The sequence below is a fragment of the Syngnathus scovelli genome, unplaced genomic scaffold (assembly GCF_024217435.2).
Source record: "Syngnathus scovelli strain Florida unplaced genomic scaffold, RoL_Ssco_1.2 HiC_scaffold_30, whole genome shotgun sequence".
NCBI lineage: Eukaryota > Metazoa > Chordata > Actinopteri > Syngnathiformes > Syngnathidae > Syngnathus > Syngnathus scovelli.
In genome coordinates this window covers 1,128,094-1,150,944 of record NW_026061392.1, presented here as the reverse complement: position 1 = coordinate 1,150,944, position 22,851 = coordinate 1,128,094, and the positions used below count along the sequence as shown (strand labels likewise).

Below are 22,851 nucleotides of genomic sequence, written 5' to 3'. Positions count from 1 at the left end.
CACTCTGTTCCGTACTGTAACCTGTTAGGTTTGTTCCCAGTTCTTTATCTTTAATGCTCGATATGCTAACAGTAATTACCAAGAGAAAGCCTTCACAGTTTAACTATTTAATGTATGCCAAAATGATTGATGCACAGCTGTGGAGCCCTTTCTGCGAGATGCAGAAGAAGGTTCCTCTCCCAGCGCCAAGGTTCCTGCTCTTATACTACTCTGGCCGCCTTCCTGCAAGGAGGCGACTGCCTAGCCTGTGTGATAATGTGTGACCTTGTCATCTTAACCGAGAGCGACTTCTACATATGTGCAAAGGGTTTCATAGAGTAGAGAAAGCTAATAAAGCAAGAGAAGTGTTACAGCGATATAATGGCATAGCTCAAGCTCCCTAGCTAATCACATGTGCCAAAGAGGCCTATTCTAACAAACCGTTGGTGAGAATGGGTAGACGGGGAAGCCTGTAAGCGAGTCCCTCACTCGCATACTCCATCGCTTCTCTGCCTTTTGGCTAAGATAAAGTGTAGTATCTGTTCTTGGGTTTGGGGGATTAAGAGAGCTGACCGTAGAAGAGAGAATTTTAACCATACAAGTGGTGATTTTACCCTTGCTTTTACTAATCAGTTCTGTTTTCATCCCAGCAAGTAAGTTGCTTTTAGAATTGGACCGAGCCATTTTTTACTTCACCTGGAAATCCAAGTCAGAGGGACTGAAGAGGGACACCATGAAGAAAAAGAAAAAAAATAGAGGAGAAGGAGTCCCGAACTTAAAACTCTTCCTCGGAAGCAGATATGTTGCCCTGCACCTGCGAAGCGCGCTCGTTACACCAAATGCATCGAAAAGCCAAGCAATGACACGATTCTGGATGGGCTCATACTGTCACGGTTGGGTGGTGGAGCATGGAGCAGGACGACCAAGTGCAGCTCGGACCAGGGTTTATTGAAGCAACTCAAAATACAGACTCGGTAAACTGACATGACTTAAACAATAACTTGACTGACTGACCGGGACGTGGAACAAGAAGACAGCAGGACATGACGGCACCAAGACAGGACGACACACCGAACGACAGGAACCAAAACCAATGACCAAAACCAATGACCAAAACCAATGATCCGACAGGGAGAGAGGGGCAGACAGGACTTTTATACACGACAGGTAACGAGAGGCAGGTGGGAACAATCACACTGATCATGGGCACACAGGAGGGGAGGGGCGAGCACACAGACAGAAACCAAGACAGACACATAGTGGAGCAGGGCGAGACGTGACACATACCTCCGGAAACTAAAGCTAATACCCATCGACCAATGAATTCCTGTGTCTTTTAACGCGCCACCTTCTTATTTCTTCACCAAAAAGTTTTTGAAGAACTTTAAATTAGAGCAAGAAAATAGTGACATTTTAACAAGTCACAGATCTATGATCTCTGTCGTACAGCGGGAAGTGGTTTGTCCAGTGCTCGGACCCGTATTCGGCGAGCCCACAACAGTTTGGCACAACGTCAACCACCCCGCCCTCTCGAAACAAACTTGTTGGGACCTGTCGTGGATGGTGGCCCATGATGGCCTCCCAGTCAGGTCCGTTATGCACTCCCGGGGCATATCAGCGCTCTCAACGTGCCCCCGACCTGGCTGTGGCGCCCAGGAGTCAGTGTGGCACCTGCTCAGGTAGTTCATGGCTGCCGTATACCTGTGGGCGACCTGCAGTTCCCGGCAAGGGAAGTGTTGAATGCAGACATCAACATCTCAACAGACCCTTCGCACCCAGGTTGCAGCCTGTTTGAACTACTCCCCTCCGGACGCCGTTATAGAGCTCTGTACACTAAAACCAGCAGACACAGAGACAGCTTCTTCCCCCAGGCTGTCGCTCTGATGAACTCACACCACTCTTAGAGTCTCAGAGTCATTACTGTGCAATAACATCCCGCTTTCCACACCTTTTTTGTTTACACTGTTTGTACTATGTGTCCTCTCTGCATCCATTGCAGCCTGGTCATCCTCGAAGAGGGACCCTCCCATCTGTGGTCTCTTCTCAAGGTTTCTCATTTCCCCTAGCTGGAGTTATGAGTTTTTCCTTGCCCTCTTGGGAGTTTAAGATCAGTTTAAGATCAGGGGATGTTTGAGAATATCTTTCATTTTTCACATGTTGTTGTTAGTCACCTAAATGTTGAACAGAGGCTGTGATTTACCGAAGTCAAATTCCTTGTTTGGCACGCTCAAACATGGCGAATAAAAAACTCTTGAATCTTGAATCTTGAACCTTGTACTCTATGGGGTGAGCCCGTTGAAAATCAAGCAAGAAGACTTTACAAAGCAGTGGCTCACTTTTGCTGCCATCAAAGACGCCATGTGGACTTCCAGAAATTTGCTGGTAAGGAGGCACAGACAGACAAGGAAATGATGGAATTGGGCTAAAATGGTGCACGAAAACAGTGTGTATTCACCTTTATATTTTGCTTCATGTAGCCTTATCAAAATGAATAAAACTTCTCTCTGTATGTGCATTCACGTGTAACATTGAAGGAGGTAGATATTTTGTTTCAATATTTAAATAAATACCATCATTGTCTATTAAGACACTAAAAGTTGATGGAACATTTTTTGTAGGGCTGCTGTGTTTTAACAAGGAAAGACTCATGTGCTTATGGATGAAGACGACTTGTACTTGTGATTGTGCTTGTGAACAGTAAAGAGGAGTGCTTGTGCAATTGACAGGGTTGGTTATTGTTTTTTATTTAAAAACAATATTTTTTGCCAAATTACAATAGACTGGCATGTGCCAATTCAAATGGGTCCCACCAGAAGTTAAACTGCATTGATAAACGAAGCCCCTTCGTTAGTCATCACTTTACCGTGGAGGAGGGGTTTGCACGCCCCAATGATCCTAGCAGCCATCTTGTCTGGGGCTTCATGCCCCTGGTAGGGTCATCCATGGCAAACGGATCCTAGGTGAAGGGCCAGACAAAGCACGGCTCTCACAAGCCCCTTATGAAGAAAAACATAAATGGATTTTGTTTTCCCTCGCCCGGACGCGGGTCACCGGGCCCCACATCTGGAGCCAGGCGTGGAGGTGGGGCTCGAAGGCGAGCGTCTGGTGGCCAGGCCTTCGCCCACGGGGCCCGGCTGGGCACAGCCCGAAAAGGAAACATGGGTCCCCCTTCCCATGGGCTCACCACCTGCCGGAGGGGCCAAAGGGGTCGGGTGCAGTGCAAAATGGGCGGCGGAAAAAGGCAGGGACCTTGGCGGACCGATCCCTGGCTGCAGAAGCTGACTCTTGGGACATGGAATATCGCCTCTCTGACTGAAAAGGAGCCCGAGCTGGGCGTGGGAGGAGTTTGGCGAGGCCATGGAGAATGACTTCCGGATGGCTTCGAGGAAATTCTGGTCCACCATCCGGCGTCTCAGGAGGGGGAACCAGTGCACCGTCAACACTGTTTACACTGGAGATGACGTGCTGCTGACCTCGACACGGGACGTCGTGAGTCGGTGGGGAGAGTACTTTGAAGACCTCCTCAATTCCACCGACACGCCTTCCATTGTGGAAACAGGGCCTGGAGACTCTGAGGTGGACTCTCCAATCTCTGGGGTCGAACTCACTGAGGTAATCAAAAAAGTCCTCTGGGGCATGGCCCCGGGGGTGGATGAGATCCGCCCAGAGTTTTTAAAGGCTCTGGATGTTGTGGGACTATCATGGCTGACACGCCTCTACAGCATTGCGTGGACATCGGGGACGGTGCCTCTGGATTGGCAGACTGGGGTGGTGGTTCCCCTCTTTAAGACGGGAGACCGGAGGTTGTGTTCCAACTATAGGGGAATCACACTCCTCAGCCTCCCTGGTAAGGTCTATTCAGGGGTGCTGGAGATGATGGTCTGTCGGGAGGTCGAACCTCGGATTAAGGAGGAGCAGTGTGGCTTTTGTCCTGGCCATGGAACAGTGGACCAGCTCTACACCCTGGGCAGGATCCTCGAGGGGGCATGGGAGTTCGCCCAACCTGTCCACATGTGTTTTGTGGACTTGGAGAAGGGGTTCAATCGTGTCCTTCGGGAAGTTTTGTGGAGGGTGCTTCGGGAGTACGGGGTGCTGAGCCAACTGATAAGGGCGGTTTGGTCCCTGTATCACCAATACCAGAGTTTGGTCCGCATTTCTGGCAGTAAGTCAGATTCTTTCCCAGTGAGGGCTGGACTCTGCCAAGGCTGCCCTTTGTCACCGATTCTGTTCATAATGGTTATGGACAGAATTTCTACACGCAGCCAAGGCGTTGAGGGGGTCCAGTTCTGGGACCTCAGCATTGCGTCTCTGCTTTTTGCAGATGACGTGGTGCTGTTGGCTTCTTCAAGCCGTGATCTCCAGCTCTCACTGGGGTGGTTCGCAGCCGAGTGTGAAGTGGTCGGGATGAGGGTCAGCACCTCCAAATCCGAGGCCATGGTCCTCGGTCGGAAAAGGGTGGGATGCCCTCTCCGGATCGGGGATGAGATCCTGCCCCAAGTGGAGGAGTTCAAGTATCTTTGGGTCTTGTTCACGAGTGAGAGCAGGATGGAGCGCGAGATCGACAGGCGGTTTGGTGCAGCGTCGGCAGTAATGCGAACTCTGTACTAATCCGTCGTGGTGAAGAGAGAGCTGAGACAAAAGGCAAAGCTCTCAATTTACCGGTCGATCTACGCTCCTACCCTCAACTATGGTCACGAGCTTTGGGTCGTGACCGAAAGAACGAGATCCAGAATACAAGCGGCCGAAATGAGTTTCCTCTGCAGGGTGTCCGGGCTCTCCCTTGAGAAGCTTGGTCATCCGGGAGGGACTCGGAGCAGAGCCGCTGCTCTTCTACGGTGAGAGGAGCCAGATGAGGTGGCTCAGGCATCTCATCAGGATGCCTCCTGGACGCCTCCCTTTGGAAGTGTTCCGGACATGTCCCACCGGTAGGAGACCTCGCGGGCGATCCAGGACGTGCTGGAAAGACTATGTCTCTCGGCTGGCCTGGGAACGCCTTGGGATTCCCCGGGTTGAGTTGGATGAAGTGGCTGGGGAGAGGGAAGCCTGGGAGTCCCTCCTAAAGCTGTCTCCCCCTCGACCCAACCCGGATAAGCGGAATAGGATGGATAAATGGATGGATGATAAACGAGGTTTTAAACGTGATTGTCTGTCTGCACTCGGCATAATTTCTCTGTTTATGTGAACATGTTCACACGTGCCGGTATAAATTATGTGAACGTATGATTGTTGCACGGAGTATGATATAGGCGGCTATCCGTTGCAATATTGATATTCTTTCGCAGAGCATCAACAAATTGAGATATACTCTTATTGTTCCTCTCCACGGAAATGGTATACTCTTTATTGTTCCTCTCCACAGAAATCTTTAGTAAAAGGCGAAAGATTTATTCGATCTGAAGAGAAACGAGTGATCTGAAAATCTGAGTCAAAACGGGCCACCCCACTGCTGGTCTCACTAAATTCACAGGCGGTCTCACACTCAAATTGCAGCAACCATTCCTTCTAATACAAACAATAGAAGTTGATGGATTTACTATACTTACAAGGACTCAAGCAAAATAGAATGTTTAAACGAGTATTTTGTGTTCATTAATGTCTCACTTACTTTAAACATTGTTGGCGCACAGGATTGTAGGTATCTGATCGAACACTGATGGCGCTCGTTCTTTCAATTATATTGGGCGTCTATTTTGATTATTGATGGTAAAAACAGTTGTATGTCTTGGTACGTGTACTTTTGGTCTGAGAGAACGGGAAATGATCCCATCCCTGTGTTTTATTTGAAAATTTGTAATTTCATAACTTTATTCAACACAAATCGGGAAACAAAATACGATCGTAATTTCTCAAATGATTTTTCAAACTTCGGAAATGCTCTATGTCTCCCTTGTGTCGCAAATAATTGAGGCTTTTGACGTTGCTGGCATGGTTTGGAGTGTAATTCACCTCCACTGCGTTGGTGGCGTTTGATATTTGACATTAGAAAATATTTCTGTCATTTTACTTTAGAAAGTAAAAGTTGTTTTCTAGAAATCCATACTTGTGATGTATGAGGAACAACAATCGGGCGCATTCTTAAAAAGACAGACCTACAGCCGACAAAAAGGTTTTGATACGTTCATATCATATGACGAGTCAGGAACGTGGTAATTACATATTATTTTGCATTTGCTAATTTGGTGAATACAGTTTAACGAGCAAATGCACAGTGTTAGAGATTCGCTCAGTCCAACTTATTTTGCAAGAACCACACGGGAGACGAGTAAGTCCCTTTAGACACCTGCAGGTGGAGAGTCCATTCGTCGCTGTGCGTACAGCGATGTTCGAATGGAGGTCTGACTCTCGCCTCCTGCAAGAGCATTTTTATTAAGAGAAACAGGGTGGGGGTAAGAGTGGACTGAATAGAGAAAGCCCTTGACCTCTAGTCAAAACATAGCAAGGGGTGTTTTACGACTTTGTGTAGGATGGGACACGCTAGGTGATTTATCACAGGTTGCATTCCAACATAAGCATAAAACTAATCTAGCTAGGTTATTTATTACAGGCTGCATTCCAACATAATCATACGATAAGAATAATCTGGAGAACCCTGACACACAGTTCCAGAGTACAGTTAATTACATAATCAAAAGCGTTCAGTGTGTCACAGCATCGCAGACTTAAACTCCATGTGCATACTACTGCGCTTAATTTTTGTTTTCATCAGAAAGACCAGAGGAGAGCGCGAACACAGTCCCCCACTACCAGAAATAATGCAGTCAAGATTCACACAGTAGGGGAATTTGCAGAGGTCAGCACAACCGTAGTGCAATGGCTGAGCCTCACATGGGGTGAACCACCTTCTTGATCATGGGCCGACGTCTTTACCGCACACGCCATTTTCAGTCACGGGCTTAATTGCTAAAAACGTGTGGCACACATACACACTCAGTGGATGAAACAGGATTCGTAGAACTGTTTAAGTCAAAGTCAAAGTCAGCTTTATTGTCAATTTGTCCACATGCCGAAGACATACAAAGAAACCGAAATTTCGTTCCCCCCTATCCCATGGTGACAAGACATGGCCCACAACAGACAAACAAGTAAACAAGTATAACAAAAGCGTGCTGAATAAATAATGAATAAATAACACAACAAATAAATAAATAAATAAGAGGAGCAAAAAAAGGAGCAAGTGTGCGTACAGCAGACATTCCAGAAAATAGCGCAACAGTGCCACACGCTACGCAGAAGGGGGTAGCGAGTTCAGGGCCCTAACAGCCTGGAGAAAGAAGCTGTTGGCGAGTCTGGTGGTGCGGGAGCGCAGGCTCCTATACCTCTTCCCAGAGGGCAGAAGGTCAAACAAAGAGTGAGCCGGGTGACTCACATCTCTGGCAATCGAGGTTGCCTTGCGGGCGAGATGGGAGGTGTAAATGTCCTTCAGGGAGGGGAGCGAAGCACCAATAATCTTACCAGCCGTATTCACTATGCGCTGCAGGGCCTTCAAGTTCTGTTCAGTGCAGTTACCACCCCAGACAGCGATGCAACTGGTGAGGACGCTCTCAATGGTGCCACGGTAGAATGTAGACAGGACTGCCTGAGGAGCACATGCACGCCTGAGCTTCCGCAGGAAGTACAGGCGGCGCTGAGCTTTCTTTGCCAGTGACGAGGTGTTTGCGGACCAGGAGAGGTCCTCACTGATGTGCACCCCCAGGAACTTGGTGCAGCTCACCCACTCCACCACAGCACCGTCGATGATCAGCGGCAGGTGTGTTGTGTGACCCTTCCGGAAGTCAACAACGATTTCCTTGGTCTTATTGACGTTCAGCAGGAGGTTGTTGTCCCTGCACCACATGGTCAGAAGGTCAACTTCCGACCTGTACCGAGTCTCGTCGCCCTTCGTGATGAGACCCACCAGAGTCGTGTCGTCAGCAAACTTCACTATGCGGTTGTCGCTGTAGGTCGCAGTGCAGTCATGCGTCAGCAGGGTGAAGAGCAATGGACTAAGCACGCAGCCCTGGGGGCCCCCGTGCATGCATTGCCTTTTTTAACCTGAGAACCCTAAAACTGTATGAATTTGTATTTATTGAAAACGTCCAACATTACCACTGAATAATATTTTTTTTCCTGAACAAGTTTTGAAAATGACAAATATATCAAATAACAATAACATAAACAGTTCACCGCCACACAGCCCCAAGCACCGGCATCGACTTCCAGGCGTGTGGCAGCGTGGACTTCCATCCCTGGAGGTGGCACTTCCAGCCACAGAGGTCGAAGAGAGCTCCATAGAATAGGACCGGGTGTGCGTGAAACATATAATAGTTTTTCAAACCTTCTGTGTCACTCCAAATCATTAAATCCTTCAAACTAGTGGTAGAGTGTCCGCCCCGAGACTGGAAGGTTGTGGGTTCAAACCCCGGCCGGGTCATACCTATAAAAATGGGACCCATTGCCTCCCTGCTTGGCACTCAACATTAAGGGGTGGAATTGGGTGTTAGATCACCAAATGATTCCCGAGCGCGGCACCGCTGCTGCTCACTGCTCCCCTCTCCCCCAGGGGATGGATCAAAATCACACGGGGATGGGTTGAATGCAGAGGACAAATCTCACCACACCCAGATGTGTGTGTGATGATCATTGGGAAAAAAAAACTCTCTGTCCTCTGTGTCACTTACAAGCAAAGCCACTAAAGATGCCGGTAGTACATGGGGCCCTTCGTCATCTTCGTCATCCCGTGATCGAATCCTTTGTCCTTTAAGTAAACAACCGCCGCGCCGCTGATGTCACTTGCAGTTCAAACTACAGTAATCCCTTGCTACATCACGGTTCGTTTATCCATTTTTCGTTTTTTTTTTATTTTGAAAATTTGTGACAAAAAATCACGTATAAGTTGCTCCTCAGTATAAGTCGCCCCCCCACCCAAACTATGAAAAGAAACGTGACTTATAGTCCAGAAAATACGGTAATGACAACACACAATACAACAAAACACAACACAACAATACTTACCTTTCCTTTAAAATCTTTTTCTCTACCTAACACAGACAGATAATGGGAGAATGTGTCACAATGTGAAGGAGATGTATTGGGTAATGCAGAAACAAAATAAAAACTATTATTTAATGTTAGACACATTATCCACTAGGCTACTTTCCTCTTGACATTCATTAAATTGACAACGAAGGGACTTGAACCCCTTAATCTTCTGATCCAGTCAGTTAACTCCACTTGAATCTAGGCTGTAGATTTACTGTATATGCTCAAAAATCATTGCACTGCTATCACTTGTCAGAATTTCCTGTATGGCTATCTGGCCTAATGGATAAGATTTCAAATCTAAACAGGTATTCATGTCTAGTGTATCATCAAATTGAAAGAGGAAAATATGTCACGGTCGGGTGTGGAGCATGGAGCAGGACGACCAAGTGCAGCCCGGACCAGGGTCCACCGAAGCAACTCAAAATACAGACTCGGTAAACTGACATGACCTAAACAATAACTTGACTGACCGGGACGTGAAACAAGAAGACAGCAGGACACGACGGCACCAAGACAGCACGCCAACACCGAACGACAGCAACCAAAACCAAAACCAATGATCCGACAGGGAGAGAGGGGCAGACAGGACTTTTATACACGACAGGTAACGAGAGGCAGGTGGGAACAATCACACTGATCATGGGCACACAGGAGGGGAGGGGCGAGCACACAGACAGAAACCAAGACAGACACATAGTGGAGCAGTTGGGGGCGAGACGTGACAAAATATAGGTAAACTGTTTTTGTGCTGTTTTGATCTTTGTTGTGGTGACCCCAAATGTCAGTGACAAAAGCCAAAAGAAAGAGGCACATTTTTCATCTGATGTACAATTTTTAATTTGTTTCTCTTGACTCCAGTTGAGCAACCTGTGCTTGCTGATATTCACAATCCCTGCTTACTTTGCTGCCCTACCCCTTAAAAGAAGAAAAAGTTATTTTAGTCTGAGCAACCTGCTCCCTACTGAAAATAGGGTTTTCAACTAAGGTTTCCAACTAGGACTAGGGTTTCCAACTAGGGCTAGAGTTAGGGTTAGGGCTAGTTTGGACTAGGTATATAAAAAGTCTGCCCCACCTGAGGACCGAACTCTTGACCTTTAGATTGTGAGACTGGCATGCTAGCACCTGCATTAATGAGGCTGTGCATTTACAGTTTTACAATTCTTTTTTACTGTAAAATTGATCCAACCACCGGCCATTTCAATCAAACTGAACTTCACAGAAAGATAAAGTGACTTTTAGTCTGAGCATTCTGAAACTAGGGTTTCCAACTCGGGTTAGGGAAGCCAACTAAGGTTTCAAATTGTGGCCAGGGTTTCCAACTGGGGCTTCCAACGAGGATGAGGGTTTCCAATTCGGGCTAGAGTTAGGACTATATAAAAGTGTGCCCTGTGTGAGGGTTGAATTTACGACCTCCAGATTATGAGACTGACACACTACCACTTCCGCGAACGAGGCTATGCATTTGCAATTTGTGCAATTGTTTTTTACTGTAAAATTGATTCAACCACCGCCCATTTTGATCAAACTTAACTAGGCTAGGGCTAGGATTTCCAACTAGGACTAGGGTTTACAGGTAGGGCTAGATTTAGGGTTGGAATATATATAAATCATGCACCGTGTGAGGATCAAACTCTCGACTTTCAGATTACGACACTGACGCGCTACCGCCTGCGCCAACGAGAATTTGTGGCACCTGTCTTAAAATTCTATTTTACTGTAAAATTGATTCAACCACCGGCCATTTCCATCAAACTGAACTTCATCAAAAGAAAAAGGTACTTCTGTCTGACCATTCTCAAAGTTGGGTTTCCAACTGGGGCTAGGGTTTCCAACAAGGGCTCGAGTTAGGGTTAGGACTAAATAAGACATAGCCCCATGTGAGGGTTGAACTCACGACTTTCAGTTTACTAGACTGACGCGCTACCGCCTGCGCTACCGAGGCCATGAATAGTTGGTTTTACAGAGCTATTTTACTGTAAAATTGATTCAACCACTGGCCATTTCAATTAAACTCAACTTCACAGACAGTAAACCTTATTCTATGTATTATTTATTATTCTTTTCTATACTGTCAGAAAGGTTTTGGTTTCTGATTTCTTTTTTGTTGTGCTGACTCCCCCCCAATCTCCATTTTCAGTGCAACAAAGTGACAAAAACCAAAAGAAAAAATGCTTTCTCTATTGCACACTAGAGCCAGCATTTCCAACTAGGGCTAGGGTTTCCAACTAGGGTTCCAACTCCGGGTAGGGTTTCAAACTAGGAATTCCAACTGGGGCAAGGGTTTCCAATTAGGGTTTCCAACTCGGGCTGGGGTTTCCAACTAGAGACAACATTGGACAGCTGCCACTTGTTGGGAACCTTTAAATGTTTAGTCTTATCAACGAATGTGTTTCAGAGGCCAGATTTAAAACGTGGCTTCTGGTTTTCGTGAACCAAACCCATTAAAAAAAGTGAAAGAATGAAACAGTTCTTAATAGGAGAAGCCTGGTTAGCTCAGGTGGTAGAGCATGCAAGTCTTAATCTCAGGGTTGTGGGTTCTATCCCCATATTGGGCAGCCCACACTTGTCGGGAACCTTTGATTCTTTAGTCTTATCAATAGATGTGTTTCAGAGGCCACACTTAAAACATTTCTCTATTTCCCCTAACCCATTCAAAAAAAATGAAAAAATGAAACAATTCCAAGGTCGAAAAGCCTGGTTAGCTCAGTGGGGAGAACATGCGACTCTTAAACTCAGGGCCGTGGGTTCGGTTCCCACATTGGGCATCCTTGCTTGTTGGGAACCGTTAAACAGTCTTATCAAGGCCACACTGAAAACATGGAGTATTTCACATGGCGATGTGGCCTAATGGATAAGGCACCTGACTTCGGCTCAGACGATCCCTTTCATAGTCAATTTAACGTGTCATGCTTTGAAATCAAAAACTTGACTTCAGTCTGAACCAACTCTTGACTGATTGATTGAACTTTATTCATCCCACAGCAGGGAAATTCACTTGTCACAGCAGCGCATATCAGTGCAATAATAATACGAGTGCAAGAATAAAACAAGTGCCAGAATTACAAAAAAGGGTAAATAACAGACAAGGATAAACACAAGTGCTGCTAGTAGAGACGAAACACATTCATTTTATCAGGCGGCATGCATGTTGTAAAGTCTGACAGCAGAGGGAATGAAGGACCTGAGGAACCGTTCCTTCCTACACCGAGGGTGCAAAAGTCTGCCGCTAAAGGAGCTGCTCAGGAACCGCACACTCTCATGGAGGTGGTGAGAGGTGTTGTCCATGATGGATTTAAGCTTAATCAACGTCCTCCTCTCACCCACAACCTCAATGGAGTCCAGGGGACAGCCCAGAACAGAGCTCGCTCTTCTGAGCATCTTATTCAGTCCCCCCCTGTCCCGGTCACTACTGCCCCCACCCCAGCAGACCACAGCGTAGATGATGGCCGAGGCCACCATAGAGTCATAGAAGGTCCGGAGGAGAGCCCTGCACACACCGAAGGACCTCAGTCTCCTCAGCAGATGGAGGCGACTCTGGCCCTTTTTGTACAGGATATGGGTGTGATCAGTCCAGTCCAGTCCAGTTTGTTGTTAAGGCGAACACCCAGGAATTTGTAGTTCTCCACTACCTCACTGTCCGATCCCTGGATGTTCATTGGAGTGAAGATGGGTGCTGTCCTCCCGAAGCTCACAATCAACCCCTTCGTCTTGCTGGTGTTGTTCACCTGATGCTGGTTGAGCTCACACCAGCTGACAAAGTCCTTGATGACCAACCTATATTCCAGATCGTTCCCCTCTGCGACATTTCAAACAATGGCCATGTCGTCGGAGAACTTCTGGATTTGGCAGTGTGCGGTGTCGTGGGTAAAGTCTGACGTGAACAGGGTGAAAAGGAAAGGAGCACCCTACCCTGGGGGACACCAGTGCTGCAGTGCACCACGTCGGACTCACTGCGATGTAACCTCACAAACTGCGGCCGGTCGGTGAGGAAGTCCGTTGTCCATGCAGTCAGGCACTGGTCCACACCCGCCTTCTCCATCTTCACCCTAAGCAGTGACGGCTGGATGGTGTTAAAAGCGCTGAAGAAAACAAAGAACATGATCTTCCCAGTGCTCCTGTTGTCCTCCAGGTGAAGCAGTGTTCTGTGCAGTAAATAAATCAATGCATTGTCCACCCCAACACCAGGCAGGTAAGCAAACTGCAGGGGGTCCAGCTGCGCTCCCACTAGTGAACGCAGGTGACCCAGGATGATCCTCTTCATAGTCTTCATCAGGTGGGAAGTCAAGGCAATAGGCCTGAAGTGGTTAGGCTCCTTGGGGCATGGCACCTTTGGTACAGGGACCACGCAGGAGGTCTTCCACAGTACTGGGACCTTGTTCAGGCTCAGGCTTAGGTTGAACAGGTACCTGACCACACCACTCAGCTGGTCCGCACAATCCCTGAGCAGTCTCGGCCAGATGCCGTCTGGGCCCGGGGTCTTCCCTGCTTTGATCTTTCTGAAGTGAACCTGAAGATCTGTAAAGAAGAGGGGGATGTCGGAAGACCGGGGTGATGGAGTGGAGACAGGAGACAGAAGAGTGACTCCGGGGGAGGGGGTTGGTGAGCTGGCGGGGGGGCTGGAGTGTCGAAGGTGGTAGAAAAAGATGCGGAGCGAGGTGAAGGGGTGGGGGGGAGGCGGAATCAAATCTGTTGAAGAACAGATTGAGTTCATGCACCTGTTGGATTTTGTCCACAATTTAGGGAGTGCACTATCTGCGCCTCACGGCAAAAGTCATTGCCAATCACCAGTTATCCAATTTACTCACTGTGTGCTCGTTTGATTTCTTCAGATTTAGGAAAATGCTAAGACACTGAAGCAGAAATTAGACTTACACAGGTTGGTTGAGTTCAATCACAATTCTTGTTCAGAAAGCTCTGTCTTCAGGAAAGTACAATACAGCGCTGGGCCTTTCAAGAGCGCAAAGTCTCCATTCAGAAAAGGCCACCTTCAAGGTTCTTTGGTCAGCTTATATTCAGTCGGCCAGTGTGGGCCGAGTTTGATGGGTGATGAGTCTTTGGGGTGGGGCAAGTTCACAGGAGAGTTTGATTCCATGGGAGTGGGTGCTGGTTCGGTGAGAGCTGGTTCCGTGGGGTTGGGTGCTGATTATGGGAGATTCGATTTGTGGGGGCTGTTGTTGTCCTTTCCGTCTTTCAGCCTTGACGATCGTCTTTGGCTTGGCTGTCTCCCTCTGGCACCTGCTGGTTTTATCTCCAAGTGACCTTCCTGTAAACATTCTTGCACATATACTGTTCCACCTCATCCATTCATCATTCTTTCAATTTTGTCATTTTGTACGGAATTATGTGAGCTTTTGGCTGTGACATCATCTACCTATTTATTAATGTTCCCTGACCATGCAAAGTTTGTACTCACCACTTACCATGTTTTTGTTTGTTTGTTCTTTTGATCTCCATGTACTTGCTTACGTCATCATATTCTTAGTTTAATCATGCTTTCAACCATATCTTTTCTTTGTTAGGCAAAATATTTCCCTCTGTCCAGAACGTTCAGTAGTAATCGAAAACTGGTGTCTAGAATTAGTCAAAACATAAGATACAATCAAGTACTGAACATTTTTAGACGACTTTGGCAGTGTCCGTGATTTAGAAAATCATCAGGCATGCATTGAACAGTTCCTTAAGGGTCATTAAGCTATTCAGGCAATATATCAAAAAACATTTGTTATTTCAAAGTGCTCAGAAATATATATATCAGATCATAAAGTTATAAAAACCTTTCTCATTACCACTTATCAAAAATGTCTAGTTATGTCTGTAAGGGAACGGACAGTACAGCCAAGTGCGTAGCGACGGACTTTATTGGAGAAGGGGATGATGGGAACAGCGGGCGCTGGAGCGGCGATCGGGCTGGAGAGGACAAACGATTCTGCGGGGGTTCCAAGTAGTCAAGCGGGTCCGTAGCTTCGGGACTGATGAGCAAGGCAGCATCAAGGGACAGACTGACACTCAGGTCTGCGCTGGCGGCGCTGATATAGTGCTGTCCATGAGCCCGTGGCAGGTGACGGCGATTCCATTGACAGGGGGGCGTGGTCCTGTCGCCGGTGGCACCAGCACGTGACAGAACCCCCCCCACAAGGGACGGCTCCCGACGTCCCCAGGAACCAAAAACAAAACAAAAAAAACAAAAAAGGAAGGCAATTCCCCGGGCGACCAGGTGGGGGGGTCAGCACACCGCCGAAACGGGAGCAGAAGACCCCGGTACCGGCGGGCAAGACCTCCCCTCGTCCCTCCTCGGGCGCCCGCGCCGAGGACCCGGTTGGTCCGGATGGCAGCGATGGAACTCCGTGATGAGCGAACGGTCGAGTATCCAGCGGCTCGGAACCCAGGAGCGGTGCGCGTCGTCATAACCCTCCCAGTCCACGAGGTATTGGAGACCACGACCGCGCCGCCGCGATCGGAGCAGGGAGCGGACAGCGTAAGCCGGGCCCCCCTCAACGAGCTGGGGCGGCGGCGGCGGAACGGGCGCCGGCGCCAACGCGCTCTCATGGATGGGCCGCACACGGGACACGTGGAACGTGGGGTGAACCTTCAGGGACTCTGGAAGGAGAAGACGGACTGCGGCCGGGCCAATCACCTTCTGAATAGGGAACGGTCCAACAAAGCGGGGCGCCAGTTTGCGGGATCCTGCTCGCAGCGGCAAATCCCGCGTCGAGAGCCACACACGCTGCCCCACTCTGTACTCCGGAGCCGGTGTCCGGTGCTTGTTCGCCTGGCGGGCGTAGCCTGAAACAGAGCGGAGAAGAGTGACCCGGGCCCTCGCCCAGGCGCGATGACAACGGCGGACACAAGCCTGGGCCGACGGGCACGCCGCACCACGCTCCTGGTGGGCGAACAAGGGTGGCTGGTACCCGAAGACGCAGTGGAAAGGCGAAAGTCCAGTAGCCGAGCTGGGGAGGGAATTGTGAGCGTACTCTACCCAGGGAAGCTGTTGGACCCACCCGCGCTGGTCCCCGGCGGCCATGCATCGGAGAGACCTGCCCAGTTCCTGGTTCAGGCGCTCCGCTTGACCGTTGGACTGAGGGTGAAACCCCGAGGAGAGGCTGGCCGTGGCGCCGAGGAGTCGGCAGAACTCCGTCCAGAAGGTGGAAGCGAATTGAGGTCCTCGGTCTGACACGATGTCCTGTGGGAGACCGTGGTGGCGAAACACCTCCCGCACCATGATGGACGCCGTCTGCTTCGCAGATGGGAGCTTAGGCAGAGGGATGAAATGCGTCATTTTGCTAAAACGGTCCACCACCGTGAGGACCACCGTGTTTCCCTCAGAGGGGGGGAGGCCCGTGACAAAGTCGATCGACAGGTGAGACCAGGGACGCTGGGGGACCGGCAAGGGTTGAAGCAGCCCGGCCGGAGGACGAGTAGACGTCTTGTAGCGGTTACAAATTGAGCAGGCTCTGACGTAATCGCTGGTGTCCACTTGCCAGGTGGGCCACCAGAAACGCTGTGCCACCACGTACCTCGTGCGTGCCGCGCCGGGATGACAGGCCAGGCGTGAGTCGTGCGCCCATTGCAGCACGGACGACCGCAGACCTTCAGGGACGAACAGGCGACCCTCCGGGCAGTTGCTGGGGCCGGGTTGATCGCGTGATGCGGCTTCCACTTGGCGTTCGATCTCCCATGTAAGAGCCGCCACCCGAACTGAGCTCGGGAGGATAGTGGGAGGCGGACCCTGTCCCTCCTCCCCCCCAGGAAACAAACGCGACAGGGCGTCCGCCTTCGCGTTACGGGAACCCGGTCTATAGGAAAGAGAGAACTCAAACCGGTCAAAGAACAGAGCCCACCGTGCTTGTCTTGCGTTCAGCCTCTTGGCCGATCGCAGATACTCCAAGTTGCGGTGGTCGGTCCAGACGATGAACGGAGTGGTGGCGCCCTCCAGCCAATGCCGCCACTCCTCCAAGGCCAACTTGACGGCGAGGAGCTCCCGATTCCCGATGTCATAGTTTCGTTCCGAGGCCGACAGACGGCGAGAAAAGAAGGCGCACGGGTGGAGGCGATCGTCTTGGTGGCTACGTTGAGACAGCACCGCCCCGACACCCACGTTCGAGGCGTCCACCTCTACCACGAACTGTCTGTCGGGATCGGGAACCCTGAGGATGGGAGCGGATGTGAACCTCCTCTTAAGCTCCTGAAATGCCCGTTCTGCCCGTTCCGTCCATTTGTACGGGGAGGCGGGGCTGGTAAGGGAGGTGAGGGGCGCGGCCACTGTGCTGTATCCACGGATAAAACGGCGATAAAAGTTCGCGAACCCTAAGAACTATTGCAGTCGCTTGCGTGTTTCGGGAACAGGCCATGACGTGACCGCTTGCACCTTCCCAGGGTCCATCTCGATGGATCCCTCACGCACCACATAGCCGAGGAATCTGACAGAGGAGGCGTGGAACTCGCACTTCTCCGCCTTCACGTAGAGCGAATTCTCAAGGAGACGGCGCAGCACCGCCCGTACATGCTTGATGTGCTCAGGGAGCGAGCGTGAGAAAATGAGGATGTCGTCTAAATAAACGAACACAAATTTGTCCAGCATGTCTCGTAGCACGTCATTAATCAGTGACTGGAAAACCGCTGGGGCGTTGGTGAGCCCAAACGGAACCACCAAGTACTCGTAGTGTCCGCTCGGGGTGTTGAAAGCCGTCTTCCACTCGTCTCCCTCCCGGATGCGGATTAGGTGGTAGGCGTTGCGAAGATCCAGCTTGGTGAAAATGGTGGCTCCCTGAAGGCTCTCGAAGGCGGAAGACAGAAGAGGCAGAGGGTATCGGTTCTTCACAGTGATCTCGTTTAGTCCCCGGTAGTCGATACACGGGCGTAGCGTGCCCTCCTTCTTCTTCACGAAGAAGAACCCCGCTCCCGCAGGTGAAGAGGACGGTCGTATGATACCGGCTGCCAGGGACTCCCGGATGTATTCCTCCATAGCCCGGCGCTCAGGAGCGGACAGGGAGTAGACGCGTCCTTTGGGAGGGAAGGTGCCGGGTAACAGCTCGATAGCGCAGTCGTAGGACCGGTGTGGAGGAAGAGAAGTGGCCCTGGCTTTACTAAAAACCTCCTTGAGCTCGTGATAAAACGCTGGGACATTGGGGATGTCGGGACTGTACCTCGGCGGGGCTCTGCTGAGTGGGCTGGTGGCCGCCTTCAGGCACGCCTGATGGCAGCGTTCGCTCCACTGCCGAACAACCCCCACCTCCCAGTCCAGCACCGGGTTGTGCTGCCGCAACCAAGGGTGCCCCAGTATGAGCTGCTGTCCTGGGAGGGAGAGAAGAAAAAACTGGATGGTCTCGTGGTGATTGCCCGAGAGCAATAACTTAATTGGTTCCGTCACGAAAGCCACCTCGCCGATCAGACGGCCATCAATGGCACGTGCGGGAATAGACGGGCTCAGAGGGAGGAAGCCGACACCCCACTTGCGTGCCAGGCTAATGTCCATGATGTTCCCCTCCGCGCCGGAATCCACCAAGGCCGCCACGTTCTGGTCGCCCGCCGCGAGCTGGACGCGTGCCTGTAGCGTGAGCGTGCTGGGGCTGGGAGAGCCGGTGCTGGTCGAGCTCACGCGGATCCCCCGACGCCGCGTGAGCTCCGGCCTCTTTAACGGGCACCCCGCCACCCGATGGCCCCCCTCCCCACAGTAAAAACACAAGCCCAGTGAGGGGCGTCGACGGTGCTCCTCCGAGGGAACCCGAGCCCCTCCCAGATCCATGGGCTCGGCGGGTGGTGTGGTTGGCGGGTCCCCAGCAGACGGAGGAATGTGACCACACGGGTTTCGCGGGGACCTCCTCTCCCGATCGCGCCGCCGCGTCTGGATCCGCCGGTCTACTCGGGCCGCCAAGTCCATCGCGCCCCTCAGGGTTCGCGGGCGATCGTACGCAACCAGTCCATCTTTCATGTACTCAGCGAGTCCGTTTAGGAAGGTGCTAACGAGCGCCGGCGTGTTCCATCCGCTGCTGCCGGCCAACGTCTGGAACTTAAGGGCGTACTCTGCGACCGATCGGCTACCTTGACGCAGCGTCGCCAGTTCCTCGGCGGCGTCCTCGGCGGCGGATCCCAGGTCGAACAGGCGGAGCAATTCCTCCGCGAAGGCGTCGAAGGAATCGCAAGCCGGGGCCATCCTTTCATATTCGGCCAGGCCCCACAGCCGCGCCTCGCCCGTGAGGTGGGTTAGGACGAACCCGACCTTGGCTGATTCCGACGAAAACGTGATTGGCTGGAGGCTGAACATTATGCGGCAGTTCGTCACGAATGCCCTCACGTGCTTGGGATCGCCGTTAAACTTCTCGATGTTGCCAAGGCGGGGCTCCGGGACGTCCACGAGCGTCCTGGCCTCGGCAGACGAGCGGTGCGGGGGTACCGTGACAGCCGGGGACGCAGCCACCGACAGTCTCTGGAGGGCTTGGGCCATCTCCTGCTGCTGTAGCTGTTGCTGCTGACCAACCTTGATCAGGTGCCGGATGTCGGCAGACAGGCTGCTGACGGCGGTCTCGGCTCGCTCCAGTCGACTCAATGCCGTCTCGTCGTTCGCTGGCTGCATAGCGTTGGTCAGTCTGTACTGTAAGGGAACGGACAGTACAGCCAAGTGCGTAGCGACGGACTTTATTGGAGAAGGGGATGATGGGAACAGCGGGCGCTGGAGCGGCGATCGGGCTGGAGAGGACAAACGATTCTGCGGGGGTTCCAAGTAGTCAAGCGGGTCCGTAGCTTCGGGACTGATGAGCAAGGCAGCATCAAGGGACAGACTGACACTCAGGTCTGCGCTGGCGGCGCTGATATAGTGCTGTCCATGAGCCCGTGGCAGGTGACGGCGATTCCATTGACAGGGGGGCGTGGTCCTGTCGCCGGTGGCACCAGCACGTGACAATGTCTTCTTTATTGATTTGGTGTGTAGGTATAATTATATGTTTAAAATGTTTCTTTTATTTATTTAATATGTGAATATACTTGTCTGCTTATGTACTTTATTCAATGAGGTTTGAGCCAGGGCTGTGGACTCGGTCGGATTTTTGCACCGAGTCCGGCCTCTTGACCACCGAGTCCGGGTCCCAGTCCGGCTGTCAATTTTTTCCGTTAATTCATGTGACTGCTTCGTCTTTAGTCAAGGCTAATTTAGATCAAAATCTATCAGAACGAACGCAACTGCTTTCACACTGGCTGGTTCGGCTTATATAGGATCCCTTGCTGAGAGGGCGGACGTAAAAGTGAGGCGACGTTCCAATCGGACGTCGGATCGATAACATTTTCCCTGCCCCACCGGAGTTGTGCTAGTTCATAACGTAGATCACTCGAGGCATAGTCATAAATGTACGGTTGACAATTTAACCGATAGAAGTGGATACATTGGAACATAACCTACACTCTAATATATTATTTGACATGGTATTAAATGCGTGGCTTTACAAAAATGGTCATTGAAGCCCACCCTTAGCCCTGAGTGCCATTGGCATGAGGCAAAACGCTTGAAAACACTCTTGCCCAATTAAATAACCATTCTGAAACACGGGACATGTAAGATAATATTTTTTAATCATTAATTACACCATTATAGCTCAGACATTTATCTAAACACAAATAATTAGTGACGACCCCACAACTATCGAAACACATCAATGATATAAGCTGGGTGACATAATCGTCCTTGACATTGGTACATAATGTAAACATTAGCCTAAGTGCAACTCAACGTGGCCGCATTGATCGTAAGCAGGGCTGTGGACAGTATTCCTACTCGCATTCTGAGCAGCATGATGAAAATAAAATTGAACGTGATTTTTTTATTGTCGGACTCGGTGGACTCGGTCAAAATCAGCACCGAGTCTGAGTCCGAGTCCGGCAAAAATGACAGAGTCCGACCGAGTCCAAGTCCAGGAATATAGGTACGTTTTGTGTGCCAAATCTTCATTACAGCCAATAGCAGATTTCTGATTAAAGGTACAAAAAGAAAAGCAATGACTATGTGTGTCCGCTGGTTCTTCTCTGCAACACAGGAAGTTTGCATTCACTACAGTTGTGCCCATCGGCAAAAGGCAGCCCCCAACTACCACATGAGTAGCCGACAGGCCTGTTCTAAAACAACTCACTGATGAGGACGTATTATTTTCAAGGAATGTTCTAGAAGTAATCGTTGTTAAAAAAAAAAAACACATGATGGTGGTTCTTGGAGATCACTGTTTATATATACACACACAAATATATATATTGAGTCTAGGGAGACAAATACACCGCAAACTGTGGGTAGGTGTCAGGTGATGAGCCACAGAAAAAAATCACAGTTGCCACAGAAAGATGACAAGCCTCATTTTGAAGCAGAGCTAAACATCAGGGATGAGAACGGCAAATGAAAAAAAACACTGATATATTGATCAAAACCAGAGCACATTTCTTGGCTTGCTTATCCGAGTCGACAGCATAGACATGGAGACTTTCAAGGCAAGTTACCCCAAGTTGCGCAGCGGTCTGGGTTAGCTACAACAAACATACACCATAAAGGTCAAGCCAGGTGCCGTGCCATATTCAGTAAAAAAAACCAGGAGGATTCCACTACCACTGGTGGGTGAAGTCAAGAGAGAGCTCCAGCGCATGGAAGCTCTGGGCGTCATTAGTCGGGTGAAGGAGCCAACTGATTGGTGTGCCGGCATGGTGGTCGTGCCCCAAAAGGACAAAAGCAGCATTTGAAGACCTAAAGAAAGCTCTGTCCTCTCCTCCGGTGCTGGCTATGTATGACCCGGGCAGAGACACCAAAGTATCTGCTGATGCATCATCATATGGGTTGGGGGGCGTAATTCTTCAGAAATGAGGGGAAGGATGGAAGCCTGTGTCTTACGCATCACGGTCACTCACTCCAACTGAGCAACGATACACACAGGTGGAGAAGGAAGCTCTGGGCCTCACATGGGCCTCACATGGGCCTGTGAACGGTTTCGGGATTTCCTCATTGGAAAGGAGTTTTGCCTGGAGACCGACCATAAACCCCTTCTCATCCTGCTTGGAGCCCAAGCACTGGATCTTTTGCCACAGAGAATCCAGGGTTTCAGGATGAGGGTGATGCGCTACTCATACTCCATCGTGCACGTACCAGGAAAGTCGCTTTGGACAGCAGACACACTTTCACGTGCAACCTGTAAAATGACGCATGTCCACTGATGACCAGGAGCTGATGGAGAGCACAAACATATTTGTGGACTGTGTCACTGAGAGTCTACCTGTCAGCTCATCATATACAGAAAACCTGAAAGAGCAGTTGAAAGCCGACAGTGTCTGCTCGCGTGTCATGACCATGTGCATGGAAGGATGGCCAGCACATGCAAAACAGGAACCAGCGCTAAAAAATGACTGGCCGGAGCGAGCCACATTAACAGTGAAAGATGCTAAAGGACACACGACTGGTAATACCTTCCGCAATGAGGAACGACGTGCTGTTCAAATTACACGAAGGACACTTAGGTGTCCTGGAATGTAAATCACGTGCACGTCAATCTGTGTGGTGGCCGGGACTCAGCCAGCAAGTGAACAAAATGGTACTGAACTGCAGGACATGCATACAAGAGCGACACAACCCAAAAGAGGCACTCGTGCCATCAGGGTGCCCTGAAAGACCTTGGCAAAAGTTAGGAACAGACCTTTCTACACAAGAGGCAGAATAATCCTCTAAGGCAGTGGTTCTTAACCTTTTTGGAGGTACCGAACCCCATCAGGTCCATATGTGCATTCAACAAACCCCTCTTTGGGGGGCGAGTTAAACGAACCCCATCAGTTTCATGTGCACATTCACCGAACCCCTCTATATAGGGGGGGATGACATACCAGCAAATCAGTGTG

General features: G+C 50.2%; 1 non-coding gene and 2 pseudogenes across 1 annotated transcript; 1 reads left to right on the top strand and 2 right to left on the bottom strand.

Annotated features, from left to right (window-relative positions):
- Positions 1–479: 479 nt before the first annotated feature.
- LOC125966036 (U2 spliceosomal RNA) lies at positions 480–644 on the top strand (annotated as a pseudogene).
- Positions 645–5,305: 4,661 nt separating this feature from the next.
- On the bottom strand, positions 5,306–5,390 carry LOC125966040 (U5 spliceosomal RNA; annotated as a pseudogene).
- A 1,301-nt stretch (positions 5,391–6,691) lies between these two features.
- LOC125966059 (U1 spliceosomal RNA) lies at positions 6,692–6,857 on the bottom strand. Its single transcript, XR_007480037.1, has one exon. It is a non-coding gene; the product is annotated as a U1 spliceosomal RNA (small nuclear RNA).
- Between the last annotated feature and the right edge of the window lie 15,994 nt (positions 6,858–22,851).